The sequence below is a fragment of the Pseudopodoces humilis genome, chromosome 6 (genome assembly GCF_049639895.1).
Source record: "Pseudopodoces humilis isolate 2021_Gansu_Grassland_sample_001 chromosome 6, ASM4963989v1, whole genome shotgun sequence".
Lineage (NCBI taxonomy): Eukaryota > Metazoa > Chordata > Aves > Passeriformes > Paridae > Pseudopodoces > Pseudopodoces humilis.
The window spans coordinates 65,269,026-65,286,543 of record NC_142205.1 but is presented as its reverse complement, the minus strand read 5'-3'; positions in this window follow the sequence as shown (position 1 = coordinate 65,286,543).

Here is a 17,518-nt window from a genome sequence, read left to right as displayed (position 1 = left end):
TTCACCTGCCTTTTAATCTCTCTCTTCAGGATTTACTGTGGTGTATAAATCAGTTTCATGAAGCATTGTGAATAACTGCCATTAAAAAAAAAAAAAAAAAAGAGCTCAGAAGAAACTCTCTTTTATGGTCCTCTTTTTTCCCCCGTGTGGAGCTCCACTTCAGCCCTGACAGAGAGCTTCTTACTTTCCAGACAAACTCCATGGCTGGAGAGGTCTGTGCTGCAGTGCACTGAATACCTACATTAGGTTAGGGAATGTGTATGGCTGAGTTTCGACAGTGCTCAGTGAAGAAATCTCCCTATAAACTTCTGTTCTGAAGTACAAAAGTATAGAATCCAGGATACCAGCCATAATATGTGATATTAAACATGTTTTTCTGACGTTTAGAAAAGTTATTTGTTCCTTTTTATCTAGTTTTCTCCACAAATCCAGCCTTTGTAGTGCAAAAGTAGTACACATTTACTGTGTGTAGTACACATTTATTGTGTGTAGTGTGCATTTATTGCATGACAATAAATCTCTTCTCTCAAAAGGAGTGATTTACAGGAAGAGCTGAGAAAGTGAAGGTATTCAGATATTAATGGTATGATAATTTCAGCCCACATCAGTGTAGAAGCCTGGGAGACTTTATTTAGAAAATCTACATTTTTAGATTTATTTTACATTTTTGAGTAAAATACTCATGTTTAAAAGGCATAGGTTGAAGTCCAGACTATGAAGACCACTTCAGCTACAGAGTAGATGTGAATAAGATTAAAATAATAACATTTCTGTTTGGATGCAGCAGCACAAGACCTTAACACTGTGCTGCTTCCAGTAACATAATTGGACCATGAGAATTTTGGAGGGAAGAAGATGTTATTAGAAAATCTAAGATAAATCCTTGTATTTAAAATATTTAAAATATTTTCCCCTTTTGTTTTCTAAAACTTTCATTTAGTGACTTCATTTGGGGTTCTGGGTTTAACTTTTCTCCATGCACTAGAAGAAATTTGGGCTTATTTAGTCCCAAGTCATTTTGGCATCTATCACAAAGGTAAATGAAAGTTTGTAGTGTTGCATGCTCTCTACATAGTGTGCAACTAGAAAATGACGGTGCCTGTTAGAAGTAAGTCAAACTGTCAAAACTAAACAAATTAATATTGTCTCCTACATTGTAAAAATGCATTTGGTATATATCAAAAATATGCAATTAAAAATATATAATTGAATACATTTTAAAATTAAATTAAATTATATAAAAAATATATTAGGAAAAGGTATTTTGCTCATATTGAAAATATATTCACAGAGTGACATCCTATTTTCTTGCTCCTGGGAGAATTTTAACTTTTTATGTAGAAAACCAAAGGATCATTGATAAGCTTTCATCTATTGACAGTATTGTTAAAGGCAGTCACTGAGATGGGGATTTGGGTAATTTTAGAGATGAATGACATGCAGTTTTAAAAAATGCAAATTCTCTCCATATTAACAGCTTTAATAATAACTCAAGAGTAAGATAAAAACCTTAAGTCTTCTGTACTGCATGTCTGTAACAAAAATTATAATTTTGCTTTTTTTTTAGTGTCATACAAAACTGAATTTACATTTGAGTCCTAAACCACAGAAGCTGTCCTTGTAACATCAGAAAACACTGCACATGTTGCAGCTGTCCTTAGACTGGGTAGAGGCCTGTAATTAATTTCAGGGCCTTTTCTTATATCTCATGCCTCCAGAAAGAGCTTTTATTGACTTTTGAGGAGCAGCAGATTGCAGAGGGTTGATCCACTTCGATGGACTCTCCAGGGTCGCTTCTAAAAATGAAGATATTGAAACTGAAATGACACAATACCAAAATTTGTAAATCAAAAAAGTTTTGACTCTTTTTGTAGTGGAGCAGGATTATCTATATGTAATAGTTCTCGTTTTGTGGTAGTGGTAGTTTAAATATCTGTGCCTTTTCGTTTGACTTACATGTATTTAGGGATTGGTTTGCAAAAAAAAAAAAAAAAGATACATCTTTCTGAATAGAATGAAAAGTAAAAGTTGGTGTGACCAGGCTACAGACAATCTTACTGACTCAAAATTCAAATGTTGGAAGTGTAAGATCTCTTTTTTATCAGATATTTGGCACACAGCTTTCAAAACTTTTTTTTTCCCCCCCCCAATGTTTTTCTTACCAACCCAATAAAACATCTTTCTCAAAATATGCTGTAGGACTACATGAACTACTGGATCAAATCTTCTGTAGAACTCACTTTTCTCCAGAGTCCTTATAGTTTGACTGCATCTTATACAATGCATGGAATAAGTACTTTCCTTTTCACCTCCTGCTGGATTGCCTGTAAAAAAGCTGTTATCACAAAAGCAAAGATTTAAGGGCAGAACACTGGCTCTGGTGAGAATATAGGGAGGAGCATCACTCTGAGGCAGGCCTGGAGGTGCAATCACTCTCAAAGTCTCATTGCAGTCCCCCAAAGTGGCTCCTATGAAAGTTGCTAGAAACAGACTTGCCTGGGGGCAGTTTTTCACAGCCCAAGAAGGAAAGGTTAAAGAACTGTTCTGTTTTCTTTACTTGTCTGTTTTCATGCATAACTGTTGCAAAAAAAAAACCAAACTCAGTCAGTTGTGAGTCACACCTCTAAGGATGATGTGTGTAAAAGCAATTTGTGCAGTGGGATCCCAGCGAGCTGCAGTATGTACTCTGACTCCTTCAAGGAGCTGAATCCAAAGAAATTACACAGCTTGTCCCCTTGCCTCCTCCCCTCAAATCAGTTTAGAGTGGTTGAAATGGTTGCTCAGGGAAATGCAATAATTAACAAGATTTAATAAAAGAAAATCAGCAGAATATGAGGAGTTGATATTCTTTTTTTATTCCTATATAATATCAGATAATAGTGAGAAAGTGATTACATTTTAACTAAATGAATTAAACAAAGCTCCAAAAACATAAATTAGAATTTAACTATGCTATTAAACCCCAATTTAATTAGCAAGCCATCATTACTAGATAATAAAGACCTAATACAAAATGCACAACAATTTCTTGTATACACAGGGTAAAAAAAAAACAAGCGGTAAATTCCATTGAGCAGATGACTTTCTGCTACATTAGTAGAGGAAAAAAATGCTGAATGGATGTTTTAGGACATAATGAGGATGAGGAGTTAATGGAATAGTTGGACAGCCCAATTTTAGCCATAAATGATTTTATAGTTAAGGGAAGACCTGGGGAATACCAGAAGAAAAATATATGCACTTGATTTTCTTGGCATTAAATTTTTTTCTGTGGCTGAAATAGCCAGTGAATTTATAGTATCCTTAAGCTAACGTGCCTTAGAATTTATTCATAATTTCAGAAGAAAACAGTGAGTTGAAGGCTTCACCGACTTATGTGGAGATGCATGCCATAAGAACACACAGCTTGGGTGTATATTAAAAGGTGCTGGTTTTCCTGAGAGAAAAGCAGTCTTCAGGCTGATTAATGCGTTTTTGTTTTGCTGGATTTGCGTGCTGGCTGGGTAGAACCTGCCTCAAGTTTTGCAGATGCGAGCGGACATTTGGTCTGCAGTTTGCCTCTGCTTTTGGTTTTCTCTCGGCTCTTAAGCTTGTCCCTGCTATGTTTGCAGTACATGTCAGGAAGGATCAGAGTCTTTGTACTTCTTGATTCATTTTAATATCGTTGCTGTAGGCAGAACGTGCCTTGGTGGTGCAGGCCGGTGCGGGATTTTTGGCACGGTCCCACCGGCAGGGATGCCAAGAGCCAAGTCCTGCAGGAGCTCCCAGGAACACATTTCATTGCTGTTCCCTCATGGCTGAGATACGAGCGGTGCCAGTAGATGGCAGTCCGGTACTTTGCTTCTCGTCCACCCGCAGTCAGATGACAAAATTATCCTTTTAATTTTGATGCAATGAATACTGTAGCTAAAAGAAATGCTCTTAGCTTGATAATTCCCACGGTTGTGTTTCCTTCTGTGCCCTCATTGTCAAGGTGCCGGCAGGAAGTTCCACCCCTCCGCTTTCTCCTCTGCCTGATGCCAAGATTCCAACTTTTACCTTCCAACCACGTCTGTGTGCAACTGAGAGCAGGTGTATGGAAGTTGCCGTGCAGCCTGTCCCCGTGGCACAGGCAATACTTCATAATTTATAAGCTTCGTATTCTAAAACATTCCGTCTGAGTAATTTTAATCACCCTACCTGCAATTGTCCCTGTAGCATCCTGAGGTCAGGCACTCTCTCGCCTGAGGGGCTGCCTTGTGTTGATGGCTGAGGGTGAAACAGCTCCGTGCTCAATCACAGAAGCACAAGGAATGCAATTTGTTGTTCAGGCACAACTCGTACAAGCTGTTAGGCACACGCACAACTTCAGGCAAGTGAGTTGGAGATACTCATGGATTAAGCAATCTGTAGTTTTACAGGGTCTTTCAGCAGGATTGGGGCACTGTTTGTAAATTGGTCTGTTGAACCTTTCAGCACACTTGGGACGTGCACATCCACACTGTGGAAACGCTGAGTTAATGTATTAACACATATGACTGCATCTGGGGGAAGAATATACTGATATCTTAAATATTTTTCTAATACCACTTCCCATTCTGTCTAGGTGTGACTTGAGACTAGAGGCAAAGCTGGTGATGTGTATTAGTTATTCACTCTGAGTGAAATTTTATTTACATGGAAGTGTTGCTTCTGAAACCAGATGGTCAACACCAGAGACCAGTGAATAGACCTGATGGACTGATACAATCAAGGTCCAAGTTTGCCTGCTTTTTTGACTTTACCTCTCCCTGAGCTGTTTCAACATTGAAACTTTAGTTGGCATTAAACTACCACTTCTGTGTTTTCTGAAAGGTTAAGAAAAAGCTAAATATGGGCTTAAAAAAGACACTGACAGGTTACAATATATCCACAGAATGATGCTGAAAGAGTAGGCTTCATAACACCAGTAAATTCCCTATTTAATGTTGGGGTGGTTGAGAATGTGCATAGATGTACTCTGCCGTACTGCTCCTTCACTGCTGCTGTGGAAGCATCTTAATCTGAAAAAACAGTAAGATCAACTGCCCCCTGAGTTATATCATATCTAACCCTGTAATTAGTGGTTTGGAAACCAAATGAACTTCAGAGTGCAAAAACCACGGGGATGTTTTAGCTCAGAATGAAGGCATTGTGCAATGTATTCTTTCTGGTAAGATGCCTTTACTGGTGTAACTGGAGGAAATGCACAACTGTAACACAAAGGATGATTTATTAAAAACCAGGTGACCACCCATAATGATAATGGGCTCTTGCCAAGCAAAAGAAATACCAATTAAGATTCTTGTGAATTATTTAAACATAAATTCCCCCCCTCCCCAGTTAAATTCTAAATCAAGTGTTAGCTTTGGGTCAGTTTTATGTGGAGATCTGCAACCCTTCTGAGCTGTGCATGCACTCATTAGCTGCAGGCACATTTGCACATGTGCTGGATTTCTCTCCTGTAGCCTCCAGTCTATTAAATAAAGACCAGGTTCCATTCTCAAAGCCTTGCTGCTTTGTTGCCTCCTATAGGAATGTGCTTTTTTATGTTTCTAAAAGGTAGACACCTTTGGCCCAAGGATTCTTTCTCAGGTTTGAGGAAATGACCAGCTGTTAAATTAACAGTGATGAGGGTTGCTTTTTATTTTTCTTTGATTTCAGGCAATTAATATTCAATACTAATAGTGTATATATATATATATATATATATATATATATATATAATAACAATAGTCTTATTATCCACAAAATTTTAATAAAATTTGCAATATTCCGTGTGTGTGTGTGCTGCCAAGATCTTCTGGCAAGAAGATCTTGCCAGAAAATGAGCAGCCTTTTTGGCTAAGTTTCACTGGTTCTTTCTGTCAGATGATGCTGAAGACATGACAAAGGCACTGTAGAATCTGGGATCAGTTTGACTGTAATGATTTGTGAAAGAAAAAAACCCAAAAGACCACAACAAACCATTACTAGTAATATTTAGCTATTAAATGGAAAGTTCTCATAGAGTATTTTTGGTCCAAACAAAATTTACACTGTTTGAAGTAAAAACAGAACCTGTCTTTGCATGAAAAGTGTGTGTGTGACTTAGAAATCATTGAAGAACAAAATGCTCTGCTTTTTCCCCAAATAAGAGCAGAGCAAGGCCTTCATTAGCCCTTTCTTCCCCAAACATTTCTGGTGCTTTACTAGGGTCTTTTATTTGTTAATAATTTTCTTGTTACTATTAAAAGTCAGTTTAGTTGCACTGTTGAGATTTCAGGATGTGCTCTTGTCTGGTGCCTCTTCCAGTGGGAGAGGGGTGTATCAGAGAGGAAATGTGTTCAAGTATTGCTGCATTCTGTGGGTACTCTGGCCACTGCTATTGGTTTGACAGCCAGAGAAATGTTTGTTCTGTTTTTCTTAGTGAATTCTGGAAGGTCTTTTTCCTTTTTAACCTTTCTGAATTAGAAGAAGGAGGGGAAGACTGGGGAGGCAGACAGGCTACAATGGAAAGTTAATCAGAAATCAATCTTGTGACAGTTATAACTGTACTACTGATGAGTAAAATATTCAAAACCAAAAAATTCTCACTTTTACTGGCATGGCATAGAAAGTTTGGGGTCAAAGTACCATTACCAGTGCTTGGAAGCTCTCAGTAGTACAAAAGTTGCTGATATAATCCTGACAGCTCTGGGATTTTGCATTCCTTAGTAAATCCTGTCTCAGATGTCAGGGATTGGATTTTATTTTTCCCTATTCCTCTTAACAGTATGTTTACAGGATTCACAACAATATCTCAGGATTTGTTCCTCTTGTAAAGCTGGTAAGAGTGATGTGGTTAATCTTCTTCGCTGTGTTCCAAATGTATGCCCTGTTCCTCAGACTGCCTAAGTAAGTATTTGGTATTAACCAATATACATCTCCTTGTTGTCTTCTTTGCATCCTGCTTTCCCAACTCTGCTTAATTTTTGTAATCACAGTGATACATGTATTATGAATGTCGCTTTTATAGTACCTAATCTAGTGTGGTATTAGCATAATCTCCTTTAATTTTTATGTTCTTAAATATTTTTTTTCTTCCCTCTTTTTTAATATGAAAAAGACCCAATTGGACAAAAGTTGAAGAAATTCACATATTCTTTTTAGTTCTTTCTTCTGGCTAGTGTCCTACCATACAGCAGCAATTGCTGAAAGAGAAGTGCTGGCAGGAAGGCAGCTTTTTTTAGAGAAACCTGAGTTTATTGCACACAGTTCTCTCCATTGAAATGTTAAAAAGCAGAGCTTTTCAGGAGTCACTTCCCTGTCCATTGAAAATCGAGTTCCCTTTTCCTGTTATTTTATCCATAGATTCAGTATTTTACCTTTTTTCAAATTGAATTTCGTAAGCCACTTATCTGCCCATGATTTTAGTTTAGCCAAATCCATGAGAATTTTATTGCTTCCCTATTGTGTATTTGTTGAAACACCCATTCCATGTGATCAGCACATTTCATTGCTTTGCTGCATTTTCCCCCTTTCATGCTGATAAAGTAAACAAAATCAATACTGATATTACAGTACTCCACAAGTCAGCTTCTTCCACTTGGGTCTGCCTGTAGTCAATAAATACATTCTGGCTCTCGTGTGCTCACTGGTTTTTATGCTCCCAAGCACCTCATCTCTTATTGTCTCACATATTAAAGTGAACACAGGGCAATAATTTGCAGCAATCATGAGAAGTTGGAAGCTGCTTAGAGTCTGGTCTCCAAAAAAAGGCTGAACAAAAGGTTGTGGCAGCCCTTTAAAAAGCAGAGAAATTTACAGAGGTTATCCCTAGAGTTTAGTTGTAAAGAACAGAAGAGCATACCTGTTCCCTGTTTATTTATTCCTGTCTCCATATTACAAGGCTCTTCTGTATAGCACATATATATATCCATGCACATATATATACGATAGGACATGATGATATTGGCTATTCCTGAGTATGATTGTTTGATTTTAATATCAATTGTCATGGTTACATGCCTCCACGGTGATATTCTGTCAAGGTCAAGCTCCAGACACTCTGTACTAAGAAGGCAGGTTCCTGACATTTGTGCAAAAACGGCAACTTTTAACTTCGAGTAAGATATAGATTTGTGGTTAGTCCTTGCATTGATCACTGAAGAAATTAGGCTCACAACATCAAATTGCTGCTTTTGTTTTCTACAGAGCAGACCCAGCCTATTCTTCAGAATATTTAAAATCAGTACAAAAATAAACATCATACAAATCATAAAACATTACATTGCAGCAATGTAATCATGTTTTACCTGGCATTTAATAAGAAGCCTACTTAATTCAAGCTCCAGCTCAAATAAGAATTCTCAGTCAATGAATCTATGAGTAAAGAGCTTGTGGAAGAAGGAGAGAGATTTATATATGCCTTTCTTTTTGCTAAAATGAATGAAAATATCTACATGAATGAACATGTTCTAGGAATTTAATTTTGAGCAAGAATGGGGCCCTCAAATAACAGTTATCTTTAAGGAGGGTGTTTGGACTTCTTGTACCAGTCATTTTACCCACAAAAAAAACCAAAAAACAAAAACCAAAAAAAATTATATATATATATATATATATAGAGTTTCAGTGAAGAAGAGGAAGTCTGGAAGCCAGGGGAAGGAAGCATCAAGATGTGACATAAACTGATTATACTCACACTGTAAAGGAGTTTTATTTATGTCCCTTGAAATATAATATTTTAAGGCAGCCTTCAGAAAAGGCTGAGAGATCCATATCTTCACGAAGCCTATCCTATTATATCCAGTTGCAAGTACAAATCAAACAGAATTTCTACAATGCCCTTTGAACTCCACAATAAATTCTAGACACAGAAGAGATGCTATCTTTTAATTTTCACAATATGGATGTTCTCTTCCCATCTATAACAAGTTGATGTACTTTTTGCGTGATAGCAACAAGCCAGTCCATTAGAAATAATGCCCAAAATAACTTCTAGTGTAAAATATACTGGATGAGGTGCTGGTTTTCATGTTGCAAGCATTATGGGCTGAATTTATTTGCTTCTAATAAAAGAAGAAAGCAAAAAAACCCTGTACTTATGCTTCACTGTCTGAAACACTGAGTTTTTATATGTCTGAGTTCTCTGTCTGAAACTCTCTTGGTTTTGATGTTTATCCGATTCAGTTTTAATGCATTATTGCTATAGGGTGAGCTGTTGTTCTTTGTCATTATTTCAGGACTGTCTTCAAGGTCTCTGGACAAGGTAAGAAGCAGGGTAACAGCAAAAAGCCCAGTCTAGCCTAAACCTCTAGTGTTTGCACTTTCATAGTTACTCTTCTTGTGGCTATCATTCTCTCCCTGAACTGCACAGCTTAATTGTGCTTGTCAGCAAAAAAGAAAAATTGTTTTTTAAAGGTGCACTTGAGTTTTTCCTCAGGACAAGCCTCTTGGCTGTACTCACGGGCAGAAATGCCTCCTGCATTTTGCATCACATTTGGACTGGGAGATCCATCCAGTCAGGCATCTGATTGAGTATTCTGTGCTCTGTTTCCTAATATTCGATTGAAATGTTGGATTCCCTCTCTTCATAAACCCATCATTCACAACTACTGTGTTCTTCCATCCAGGAATCATCAGTGTCAGCATTGATAGGAACAAGAAGACTGACAGCCACCTCACTGAAAGCAGTTCTTGGCTTAGAAAACCTAAATGTATTCAGTGTATTTCAGTGAAATTTCAGTAAAAATGAATATAATTTCCCTGATAGACTGGATTTGAGGTACCATATTTAGTCAGGAAATAAGATTAAAAATAATTTAGATACTGCCTCTTACAATTGCATAATGCACCACATTTAAAATATATTAACCCAAGTTTAGCTACCATTATAATTTTCTGTGTGCTATTAAGTCACTACTGCTGCCAAAAGTAAACAAATATCTTGCACTGAGCACATAACCAGCTAGCTAAAGGAAATAACCACAAACTAATTTACTATTCCGTGTATCTTAAGATATTTCAGTCCAATGGAATTTCACAAAGGAAGCAAACACAAACTATGCTGTAATATGAGAAATATCCTGGCTGCCTTTTTTACAGTCAGACTCACAGTCCTCAAGCAGGTCTTGGTTTTGAAATTTTCAGAGTCAGAAGACGGATGATTGCTGTTAAAAGTCCCACACTGCTCTTTAATCAGATGGTAAATCCATAAGTGATGGAGACCAAGAGCACCACAAGTCACTCTTGAGTGTTTTTGTGACACAGCAGTAATGTACCCTCCATTTTGAGGTTCGTTAATGACACGGTTGTATTAGCTTCTGGCTGTACCTTAAAATAATTCCTTTTGTTCCAGATGCACTTAGCAGGTCATGTCAGCTGCTTTGAGATTGTAATTGGATTAGCTGCTCCCAGTGAGGGACACTTCTCCACTTTTTATAGCAGCTGACCTGTCTCATACACTGAATGGAGTCCTGTGGCTTTTTGGTGAGAGACACAGTAAATTAAATCAGTCAGATTAAAGTAGACTCTTAGTAGTAGCGTGTTCTGTGGATGCCTCCTGATCTCATATAAAACATGAAGGAAATAAAATTTTATATACTTGAAGGAGTAAAAAAAAAAATAAAAATCTTACCCTGTATAACATGTTCTTTCTTTCTTTCTTACTGACAAGTAATATCATAAAGGCAGCTGCCAAGGACATAACATGTCCTTTAAAATGCAAATTGTTTAGAAATGAAGCACCTTTCTAAAAAGATACCTCTTCAAAGAAGCTTATTTGAATCAAAACTATGCAGATACCATATATCATTTCAGGGGAGCTTATAAGTGAGCCTTTAAAGCTTTCTCCCATGATTTCCATGGAATTCATGGTAGATTGTATCCCAGGATATGCTATTTTTTGTGCAGTTTACTAAAAATTGGTTTAAAAATTAATGGATACAGTGAACCTGAGTGGAGTTCCTACTTTCCCCAACATCAGAATGGAAATATTTTGACTAACAACCTCTCTTTCAGAAAAGTGGCTGGTGCAGATTCTCTCTAGATGGCAGTGGAGCTCTTTCAATAATGATTCTGCTTCCTTCCCCCACCCTCTTTCCATTTCTTCTGGAGACTCATTTTTAGCTGTATTGCTCTATGATTTAACAGGGCTTTGATGCTGTGAGATGTTGGCGGGCACAAATCAGACTTTCTTTTCTAAAAGGATAATATACTGCTTTTTCAAAGTCAATTAACACTTAGGGCAAATGAAATGGGGAGAGCTAAAGGTCAATTACTAAAGGATGGCCACAGAAATTTTTCTGGTTTACACAGCATTCATCCAGGGATTGCAGATCAGTGGGGAAAGAAAGGAAATAGTAATTAGCTCATTTGATTTCTTGATGGTTACCAATGAGATAGTTAAATACAGCTTATCTCTTTTATTATTATCAAGTGTGACTGGTGCTAATAATCATTCTGACCAGCTCCAGACCACGTTTTTTCAAGGCATTGTACCTCCATCACAGTAGCTGCGAGGTTGTTGTGACAATTTGTGCACCAGGCAAAGGTTAGCAGAGAGAATAGCTTTAATACCTCAGGTTTGGAGTGGAGTTAGTAAGCTTTGTGTGTAAAAGAAATATTGTAGCTGGGCAGTTCAGCTATTAAACAAAGAACGGCATTAAAGGAAGGGAGACTGAGTGCCTTTTTCACTGCCATTCATCATCCTGTTTAAAACAAGCGAGTAAGTTAAAACTTGGCCTTTGGAGGTCTGTGGTGCACTTTCATTGGCTAACCACCAGCTTAGTTTTCATGTCATGACTGTGATGCTGTTTTACAGGTGAACCACTATGGATTTAAAGATTTAATCAGACAGGACTCCAGCTGCTTAGATTTATCTGTCTTCATGTTGGTCATCTGAGTCACTCTGGCATAAGTGATGCAACTGAGTAGTATAAACCTCAAACATTTAAATCATTTTCAGATATGTGCCTTGTTTAGAAAAGGGAGGTTTGTGTTGAGAACATGGATCTATTAAAGGATCCCTTCATAAGAGTAACAGTAACAGTAACCCCAAATTTAAAGGACCGTTCGTAACAAACTGAGGTAGCAGATTACTCTTGTCAGCTTAATGGTGGCTACACATGAAAATGGCCAGCCTTGAGTTTGTGCTGCTTGTCTTTTGTGTGTCAAACAGCTTTCCAGGTAAGACTCACACTTAAGATTGCAGTCAAAGTTCATTTCTATCTTTTTTAGAATAATTCTGCTGAGTACAATAACCTTTTCCTTTGTGAATAAGGAGTTTCTGTTTGCACTTACATGAAAAGAAAAAAAGGCCAGTGTTACAGGCAGCAGGAGATTATTTCAGGCCTGACTATTCAGAGGGCTTTGCAAGACTATGGGGGCCAGGCAAAGCATATAATGAACAAATTCTTTTGAGGTAAGTTATTATTTGGGATTCTGAATGGGTCTCTAACTTGTGTGGGAAAATACACTGTGTGTTGCACTTGCATGTAGGTAGTGACTCACCTGCTAGCTGTCAGCAGTGTTCATTCCAGTGTCTGAGACAGCAGGAGAAGTAATACAAAGTGCTGGACCTAGAAGTCGTGCTCCCTTGTTTTCTGGTGTGTCAGAGAGGCAAACCTCTCTGCAGCAGCAAGTACATGTGTGTAGTGCACTGTCTGCCCTCACTACCTGCTGGCTGCAAGCTTGATCCTTTTGTTTTCAGAGCTCAGCAGCTCTGCTCCCCAGCCGCAGACACAGCGGCACAGCGCCAAATTTGTTTCCTTGAGTTTACAAAGGGAATCTCTCCTCTTCCTGCAGCTACAAACTATATCCCACTTGAAGGCCATATGTGAAGTTTTGTCACGGCAGTGGCTGCTATTTTGTTGATGCCTGAGCTAGCCAGAGAGCACAAAGGCTGCACATTGGTTTGCCTTGCACAGTCCAGTTCAAAGAGAGACGTTTTCCTGGCAAATATTCATTTCACCCTGCTGCCTGGGTGCAATGTTTTCCCTGGACAGACTTGTTGCTGGAAAGTTGGCAGGTAGGTACTTGTGTCTGTGGAGCTGCAGGGCTATTTTGGCAATGTGTCTGCACATAGCAGACACAAAATTGACCAAATTTCTGGGCAGGTTTTATAGCACCTATGATTTAAGTGCTTCTGTGGTGCATCTTACTCTGATTTCATGTTTCTCTTGTCATACCTACTTATCTTGCAGAAGGTTTTTTTGTGGCAGACAACATGATATTTTTGGATTGCTGAGCACCCAGGAAACCGGGGCAGGTTCACTGAGCACAATCAGGTCAGTTTACTGTGTCTACAACCGATCTGCAAATAAAACAGAACACAGTGCAAGGAACACACATTGTGAAGAAATCACATTTGTCTTGTTGTCCCAGAAAAACACCAGCTTTGCTGAGGTGGCCTCAGTGTTGTCACTGTAATCACCCTAGAACAATTTTGGGGAGCAGCCTTCCATATGTGAACCATGTTACGGCAATACCTGTTCTATTGGCAAGCAAGAAATTCCAGCAGTGTGCCTGTAGATATATATACAGGGAGATACTCTTTTCCCACAGTAGAATTGTGAGACTGACTCCCCTTCCTCCCGTTTATGAACTTACTTTTGTTCTCCATTGAATGAGACAGCATCTATCCTGCACTATTAAGGAAAAAGGAGATTTGGATGCGACTTTTGTAGTCACTGCTTTGAATTGGTAAGCTTGTGAGAACAGCTGTTCTTTACTTCAGCAAATTCAGAAAATGCAGAGATGAGCAACAATAAAAAAAACCACAAACCCTGGGTGATCAAAAACAGTCTCTAAAGCTTTGTGTGTAATGTCTTTCCATCTGAGCCAGCATCCATTGAAATAAATGATAGCTCCTTTTCTCTGTTGTCGACAGAAACTGCTTCAGGCAAAATTGGCAAGGTATGTAAGACCACAGTTTCCCAGTATGTAATGTTTTAGGGAACTCACTCTCCCACCCAGCACACAGAGGGTGAAATCCACTGTACATAGAGTAAGCAGGTGAGAAATAGATAAACTACAAGTTTTTAAATTATTGGTATTGATGTACAGCAAGGATTAAAACATGAAATCTTTCCTTACGAGCTGCTGCTGTGATTCACTTCAGGCAATCTACCTTAACAGATGCATAAAACCCGGGATGGTTTATGGCCATTAATGTTTATGACTCTTCATGGTCCTTCTCTTGACCCACTCAGATCAGAATCTTTCAGAAAACGTGTATTTTATTCTGGAATCCAATAGTCATGTAGATGTAGAAAAGTGATTGATGATTTAAAAATAAAAAATAAAAAATCTGAAAAAGTGGTGTATTTGCACTCCTTGTCTCCTTGATCCCTGGAAAAAGGGACATAGACCTGAGCTATGAATGTGTGTTCATGGGATATTTCTTATATTTCAATATTTACAGTGGACTGTAAGGAAAATGAGTGTAAAATAACAAAATTAATATTTCATTTCTCTTAATTCGATAGAGGGGGATTTTTGAACTTGACAAGGCTCACTAATTAATTTGCTCTTCTGGTTGTAAAACATTTCTTCCATTTTTATTCAGGCTATGAAAGAAACAGCATTTTTCTTCCTTGGAATATGCTCCCTGGTGTCTCTTGCCTCTTATAAATAGGATTATTGGAAAAGGATATCAGTGGATGACTGGAAATTATTGTCTGTATGTTTTGGTGGATATTGGGCTACTGTGGTAAGGTCAGTAGGAACCCAGAAAGCACAAAGAACTTACATCCTTTTTTTTTTCTTCCATGTTGAAGGAGCCTTGTAGAAGGATGGTTCTTCAGGAAGCTGTACCTACAAAAGACTGAAGCAGTACAGCTTTGAGGATGGAGGAAGAGAACATCAAGGACTGAACATGTTTATGGAAAGTGTGTTTATGAGAAGACTTTTGGTAGTTTGTTTTCCTTGGACGCAACTACAAGACTGAAAGGACAGACTTTCTTTTCCTGATGTTTGTCAGACAAACCTGAAAAAGAGAAGAAAAAGGGAAGAAATTTCAATGTGGAATTTCCTGGAAATATTTTGTCATCCTCACATGATGCAACCACCAGCAGTCTGTTCTTTTCTGTAATGAACATGAATGTAAAGGGGAACTGAAGACCCTTATCTGCTATGAAAGAAGATTTGAATAAAAAATGATTTTTGTCTTTTGTTCAAGTCAGCCCAAGAAATGGTTTTTAACCCATGTGGAAAAAAACCTCTTGATGTACTTATATGCCCTGTAGCTAAGAGAACATAAAATACTATTGGAATTTGGAGCAGTTCATTAATTACTCATGAAATTGAGTTCACTGTGAGCCACATATTGAATGATGCTGGATTTAGCTTACGTAATTTATATGGGTTTATATCACTTCCCCTATGGAATAAGTATTTAGCAAGGGAGTTAACTGTACCTTCCTCGTCAAGCAGATACAAGTTAGTTTCAGAGGGTGAAATATTGTATTCCTAAACCACTGAAGAAGAGATCAGTGGCCTTCTTTCTTGACAAACTTTAGAAAATCTGTGAGGTAGTTCTTTTGTGTTTCTCTTAGCTGAGTGTTAGATATTCCATCAAGTGTTGGAAAGCAAATTTTTAAAGGGAGGAGCTTTTTTCTTCATTTTTTTATAATACCATAAAGACTGATGTGCAAGAGAATATAGATTATGTCAAGCCCTTTCAGATTCAAAATTTCAATATTTTCTTCTGCTACAACGGTTTAATTTAGAGGAGTCTTTTGGTAAGGGATTTGTATCTCTTTAATGAAACTGAAGAGCATGAAATGTGGTTTCCCTTCTTTTAAATGAGGCCAATTTTAGAGAAATAAAATGAGACATGAATAAATTGTTGAAGTCACAGTGCATGAAATTAAGAGAGCTCTTGACTATATTGGCAACAAGTTTTCTCTCTAGTGTTTTGATGACCATGTAGCTAAGTGGTTGTGGGCTAATTGGGAAGAGTTGGTTTTGTTGCTTTGTTTTGTTTTGGTTCCTATGCCTTTTACAGATATATTGGCTTCAAGTTATTTTGCAGGTTCTATGGACCTGATCCCACAGAAGGCAGGTGGAGCCTTCTGGCTCCAGCCAGGTTTTCTGTGTATAGAAGCACATGCTTTTTGATTTAAATATCCCCCCTTGCAGGCAGGTACCTTGAAATCAGCAGGGCTTAGACAAAAAAGACAAATATTACTGCAATACCTGTCCTTCCATGCCTCCCAAACTCATCTTTGCTTCTTTATTTTTCTACCCCCAGCACAAGGAGGTATATCAGGTCCTGAATATTTTCCTTTCAGGATTATCCCCCAAGAAGAGCTCTACTTTTTCTGAAGTTAATCACAGAACACTCTCAATGTCCTCTTGCAAATTTTACACTCTTCCATGTCTTCTGGAGTTTCAAGAATGATAGAATTCTGCAGGAAAAGAAGAGAGAGAAATTCAAAGGATTTTTAAAAAAAGAGACCTTAAAAATAGGTGAATAAAATCAATCAAATTCAATTAAATTCAATAGGGCAAACAGTGAGAAAGGGAAATTAAACATTCTAAGAATGAAAACCAAGATACAGTAAATTTCAAAATTCTACCTTTTTGAACTATTTTGGATTTATTTTTTTAAACGGAAAAGAAGTCCTGATTTTCTGCCACCTAAAAAGGGGAAAAAAAGAAAGCTAAGAGATTCTTTAATGAATAGAGCACTAATTTTGAATGAGTACTCATCAGAGCACAAGAGAATTCTAGAATTTTTGCAAAATAGAACATTTCTCCTTTAAAGAACATTAACAGGTGTCAGGTTTTTTTTGAATTGTGACATTTCCTCATTCATTTTAAGCTGGGTGTGTATCTGAGCTCTGTTTCAGAAAACTAGAAGAAAAGTTTCATATTCTTGATCACAGTAAATGTGTGATTTAGGAATCCATTATTATTAGCACTATATTAGCAATATAATACTGCTGTTGAATTTCACTTACAGACCCACTGACTTCAGTGCTGTGCTGCTCTGGGATCTAAATATTAATCTAAATCACAATTTCCCTCAAAGCAAAGGGAATATATTGATTTAACCAACTGAAGATCTGGCCTCACATGCACACAACCATATATATTTAAATCAAAGTTCAGTGTCTTTTGTGGGATTCTGATGGTTTTAGAGATGTATCTCCAGCCACGGTTATATGGCCACACATTTGTCTCAGTGTTCATCATAAGAAAGACTTCAAACTTAAATTCTTCATGAACCTGTTCTATATTGTTTTAGTGGAGAGGATGGGAAAAGACTAACTTTTCTTGGTGAGGGTGGAGGGGGAATCTCTGAGGTATGTAAAGAGTGTGTCAGAGAAGAATATAATTTGTTCCTCTAGCTTAAACATCTACCAGTGTAAGCCTGACTGTAATGTGATAACTAAATGGCAAATCAGAAGCCCCTGTCAAAAATGCTCAGTCTTGGAAATTAAGTATCACTTCATGTAAGAGAAAAATGATGGTAGATCAGAAATACTGATGCATAAGAATGGAAATAATTGTGATTTCCATGAGAGGATTGCCAGTTTGCAGGATTTAAATT